Source organism: Schistocerca americana, chromosome 2 (genome assembly GCF_021461395.2).
Source record: "Schistocerca americana isolate TAMUIC-IGC-003095 chromosome 2, iqSchAmer2.1, whole genome shotgun sequence".
NCBI classification, from domain to species: Eukaryota; Metazoa; Arthropoda; class Insecta; order Orthoptera; family Acrididae; genus Schistocerca; species Schistocerca americana.
Genome location: NC_060120.1, coordinates 43924174 through 43930574, shown reverse-complemented (window position 1 = coordinate 43930574; position 6401 = coordinate 43924174).

The following is a 6401-nucleotide window of genomic DNA, read 5'->3' as shown; positions in this document are numbered from 1 at the left end:
GGATCTTGTAAACAAAACAGAAATTAGTTTTGGTCTTTAGGCATCAGTTACTTTATTCTTAGAACTTTGAGTGAATGATTTTAAGCGAACAAAAGTTACGGAAAGACTGAAACAATACAACCCATCAAAGTTGTGAGACTGCATTTCTTACATTAAAACACAACACCACCATTGCTTTCATTGGTGCAACTTTCCAACCATAAATTATTAACCATAATGATAGCATTTAAGCTAAGTGGTAACACTCATTATAGTTAACTCTTATTGTACTAACTCAAGACCTCTTTTCACTCATTTGTAATTGACGTGAGTCTGGCTCTCCTACGTAATATTACAGCATAAAGTGTCTGTAGGTTGCCTTGTAACATGCAGTGCAAATACTCCTACATATTATTAATGTCTCTAATATACTGGATAAGCTGAAGTAACACGCTATCTACCCCTGAGCAGCATACTTGAAGTAATATGATGTAATAACTGCAACACCTAATAATGCCTGAAAAGATCTTGCATTCATGGCAACAATATTACAGAGACAACTTTAATGTTTGGAAGTGCTAGTATTACTTGTTGCAATGAATTGTACTACAGTGAGCACGATTACTCAAGGTTTTGTAGAGTGCCCCACAACATGACCAACCACATTCACTGCCAGCAGTCTACTCTCCACAGTCCATTCTTAAGTCTACCTCTCACCAGAGAAAAAGCATTCCCAAAACAGAAAATAGCAAGGTGACTTGCCACCATACCTCAATGCTGTCAACCAGGTCAGCCTACTGTGCATTCTCCCTTGTAGGATAGGTATTTACGAAATGGAGCAACAAGAGGAAAGGCTTGGTCTTGCTCAGGTCTGTTGACTGCCACAGTTCTTTTGCAGAATACTATGTACTGCATTAAAATGAGTTCAGCCCATCTAGATTTCATGTTCATTTACATACTCAAGGCTAGAAAAATAGATAAACACATAAAATCAAATGTTCTTATAGTTTCACAAGGTGTTGAATACATCTACCTCCGTATGAGCATAATTAAATATTCATAAATCAATCACTTCATATTTTGATAACACACTACAAGCAACGTGAAGTAACATTGTTCCATTATAGTGGATAAGGTAGACTTCTATCATTGGTGACAACTTCCCCTTCCTATTCGTCTGAACTTGCATTCCCCTCCACTGGAAGTTGTTCATTATCAATTATCTCCTGTATACTGGGCAGTACATTTCCATGTAGAATTATGAAGGTTTTTCACCCAAACTTTTCTAAGCAGAGTGGCAATATACTTTCCCATTCATGGCCTCATCCTTCCAAGAGGCCTGTTTCACATGTACTTGGGGACAATCTAGAACTTCATTCTAGTTCAGCACATCAACCAGAGGAGAGTGATGCCAGAATGTAACTCCATGATGGCACCGATAGGTCAGTGTAATATTGCAGCTCTCTTAAAAAGCAAATGTTAAGCAATGCAATGTGCATGGAAAGTATAGAATATGTTGCAAAAGTATTTCTGTGCATGAAGTGTTGATTCTGGCTACATGAAAAGTGTGCAAAAGTGAACCTAAAATTCATGAATGATGATTTCTTGTGGTGCTGCCATGATTGTTTACATAACTGTTTTTGTGACAAAAAGGTTGATTTCCAAAGTGAAGTGAATACAAAAGAAAGTGTTACTCAAATGCTGCAAAAGAAATTGAATCCCTCAAAGAAGACTTGTTAGCATTACAAAACAAAAACAGCAATTTTATGTACTAAGAAGACTGTGATTACGGGGACTACATTGCCAGAAATGATGAAAATTTGCGAATGTGGAGTAATACAAGCTGTGTTTCAAAAAACGGTAATGACGTGTCCTGTGAAGGAATACAATGCAATAAGAAGTGCTGCCACCTAGAAATGAAGAAATGAATATGTGGAACATATTCATGAAGAAAACTGTGACTCAAACAAATCTCAAAAAATGATCTATGTGTTAGTCAGTGAATTCAACGAAGCAAAAAACTGTGCACATTTTAAGTACATATCTCCAAATAAAAATAAGAAATCTTTAGGAAAGTTCACTCGACTTAGCATCTATTCAGATAGTCACGGTTGCAGACTTGCCGAAATACTTTGTAATCATTATGATCTGAAAGCATACAGTTATGTGAAACCAGAAGCACCAATGCAGGAAGTTGTCAAGGCCGTTTTAATGGGAGGGGGGAGCAAATGATGTGTATTGTAACAAGTTAGTGAATGCTATTCTCAGTTTAAAAACTGCCCTGAGTTCGATAGAGAACCAAGGCTTAACTGTTTTTGGTATACCACATAGTTATGACCTCGAATCAACTTCACGTGTGAATGCTGAAATTAAGGAAGCAAACAGGCAGATACAAACAATATTTAAAATTTTTGAATCATAAGATTCCTTAGTGAAGATTTCCTGGAGGGATGTAACTTTGCATAACAAGGCATGCACTCTAACAGAAGAGGCAAGTCTCTGCTGTGCAAAACAATTTATGGAATGTTAGAAACATATAAAAACAGAGTATGTGTGAGTCAGTACCAGCCACTTTTACGAATCACCAATACATTGCTGAATGCAACCCTACAAGAAATGACTCTGTCTTGGAGGCAACAAATGCAGAAGCTGCAGAATCGCTAATGACTGCAACATCACTACCATACTCAATAAAAATTCCAGCACCGACAAAACCAGCAGCATCTGAACCAACTCAAACAACAACACAAATAACAGCTGAAGTGCAAGCAACAGAAGCAGAAATGGGATCAACAACAACAACAACAGACTAGTTCCACAGCAATCAACAGAAGCAGCTTCACCAATAACAGCACAAAACATGTGTAAAACCAAATGAGCTGCTGTATGTGTGCCCACTAGAACAAGAAAAGTTCCGTAGAAGAGCAGTTATTTTTTTATGGTTGGCTCCAGGGAAACCACTTCGATATCGTCAACTGGATCCAACACCATCAATGAGCTAGCCATAATACACCAGAACATAAAGTACATTAAACACAAGGTAAACCGATCAGAAATAATACTAAAAAAAGAAATTCCTCATGTTCTAGCTCTAACAGAATGTGGACTAAATGAGCATGAAATTTTAAATCTTGTCATAACAAATTACTGTGTAACAGCTTGCTCATGCAGGAGAAATGTTAAGAAGGGGGAACTGCTATACTAATCCATAATGAGATAAACAGAAACTGTATACATGGTCTTGGTTTATGCAAAAAATATAACATTGAAAATGTAATAGATTCTACTAGTGACCTCAACATTAATACATTAAAAGATTCAAAGGACAGTAGGGAACTCCTGAAGACAATGAAAACATATGGCTTAAACAAGACGATATAAAAGCCAACACACCCAACTGCAAACACCTGTACACAAACAGTTCATATATTCACAAATCTATGTGATTTTCAGTAGAAAAGTGAAATTATAGAAACAGCCCTGTCAGATCATGATGCAATAAAAATACGCTTAAATTATTCCACCAGAGAATAAAGTGTACAAAAAAAAAGGGAGAGTAGAAACCTAAATGAACAAAACCTAACAGCCCTCAGGCATAAACTTAGAAAACAAGGATGGGAAAGGTTGGAAAAAAATTTCACACTGGATCAGAAAGTAACATACTTCATAAATTTCTTTCCTTATTACTTTCAAATAACATGCCCAATAACAACGGCCAGTAGTAAAGTCATCAACAAAAACAAAAACTGGATAACAAAAGGTATTTTAGTCTCTAGAGGCGAATGCAAATCATATACCATCAAATCCACAGGAACACATCACAATACAGTTTATGATAAGCAAAAAGATGATAAAAGAACAGAATAACACTGTCAATATCTTCAATGACCATTTTGCCACAGTAGGCCAAAAACTTAGAGAAAAGACAAACTGTAGACACAATAGCACATGGAATACATATATTCATCCCATTCAAAACACTGTGGCTCTATTTCCAGTGACAGAAAAAGAAACACTGCAGATAATAAAACAGACAAAACCACATGGAACTGATGGAATATCACCCATAGAAATTAAATTTGTTAGCAGGATTCAAAAAACCACTTACACAACTAATCAACAAGTCATACGTGGAAGGAATTTTTCCAAACTGTTTGAGGACAGTGTAGGAATTGGGTAATGAACACGATGTGTAATGGCAGTCAACATTACCGATTTACATACACAATATTTATTAAACACATATACGGACAGATACAACTTAAACACTTAGATTACTTCAGAAAGAAAAAGAAAACTGTATGAGACAGCAAGAACAAGTAAAGATCCAGAAGTAGCTTTACACTATAAAAGTTATTGTAACACACTGAGAAATGTTGTGAGGAAATCAAGAAATATGTATGTTAGAGAAGAAATTAACAACTCTGGCAATAAAATCAAATCAATATGGGATGTTGTTAGAACAGAGACAGGAAAAGTAACCACTAGGGTAACTAGTATTACTATTAAAGAGAATGAGACCATGCTAACGAACAGTACACAAGTAGCTAATGTATTTAGCAACCATTTCTTAAGTGTAGGAGAAAAAATTGGTGAGAATAGTTCAAAAGAAAAAGCCAGGCAATACACAGAAGAGTCAGTTTTGATAAATTTTAGCCACATTAAGTTTCACCTAACAACCTCTCGTGAAATAAGTGAAATTATTAAATCTTTGAAAAATAAATGTTCTGTTGGAGTAGATGACATCTCTAATAAAATATTAAAACAGTGTGGAGCAATTACAGCTGATGTTCTGAGTCACATATGTAATGCATCACTAACTCAAGGTATTTTCCCAGACAGGTTAAAATACGCCATTGTCAGGCCTCTCTACAAAAAGAGGGTCACCACAGATGTCAATTACTTGCCAGTAACCTTGCTTGCACCATTTTCAAAAATCTTCAAGAAAGTAATGTACTCAAGAGTGGTCGGCAATCTCAACAGCAGTGGGATACTTAGTAAATCACAGTTCGGATTTCAAAAATGCTGTTCCACTGAGACAGCAATATACAATTTCACTGTCCACAGAATAGAGTCTTTAAATAGTAAAATGTCACCAAAAGGAATTTTCTGTGACTTGTCTAAAGCATTTAATTGTGTGAACCATGACATTATGTTAAAGAAATTACAATTCTATGGTATAAATGGAATAGCATATGAGTGGTTTAAGTCATGCCTACAGAACAGGAAACAAAAAGTTTTTTTGTATGGGTCAAGTGATTTAAATAAGTTTGCCACTTCATCTAACTGGGATGAAATTACATTAGATGTTCCACAGTGTTTAATCATGGGTCCCCTTCTGTTGTTATATGTGAATGACCTCCCTTCTTATCTGAAACAATAAGCTGAACTGACACTGTTTGCTGATGATACAAACATAGCTGTTAATCCAGTAAAATAAACTCAAATTGAAAAGATACAAATAGGGTCTTTAGAAAAGTCATTAATTGGTTTTCTGCAAATGGGCTTGCTTTAAACTTTGAAAAAACACAGTACATCCAATTTTCTGCTGCAAAAACTATAGTTCCTTCAATAAATATAACACATCAACAGAAGTCAGTAGACAGGGTAGAGCATACTAAGGTTTTGGGTGTACATATAGATGAGAATCTTAATTGGAAAATTCATATTTTGGATCTTCTAAAGTGACTAGGTTCAGCAACTTTTGTAATCAGAATAATTGCGAATTTGAGGATACAGAAATTAGTAAGCTAACATACTTTGCATACTTTCACTCTCTGATGTCATATGGAATAATATTTTGGGATAACTCAACACTTGCACAGAAAGTATTCACTACTGAAAAGAAAGTGGTTAGAATAATGTATGGGGTTCATAGTCACACATCTTGTAGGCATCTTTTTAAAAGATTGGGAATTCTTACAACAGCCTTATAGTACATTTACTCACTAATGAAATTTGTTCTCAACAACATGGACCAGTTTAAAAACAACAGTGACATTCATGATTAAAATACCAGAAAAAAGAAAGACTTACACTTTCCTTTACTCAACCCATCTTTGGCACCGAAAGGGGTAAAATATGCTGCTATTAACTTTTTTGATAAATTACAAGATGAAATAAAGTGTCTGACAGACACCAATAACAGCTTCAAAAATAAATTGAAATCATATCTCCTTGACAACTCCTTCCATACCATAGATGAATTCTTGAACAGGAATAAATAAATCTATAAATACAGTATATAGATGTTGTGCCATTTAAGGGAATGGAGTAAATAATATGAATATTAATCTTTAACGCTGTACTGTAATACATATATGTTAAAAAATCTTGTTTCATGCACACATTTCTTGTGTACTTGACATGTTCCACATCATAACGGCTACCATACCGTGTGACTGATCAATGGAACATGCAAC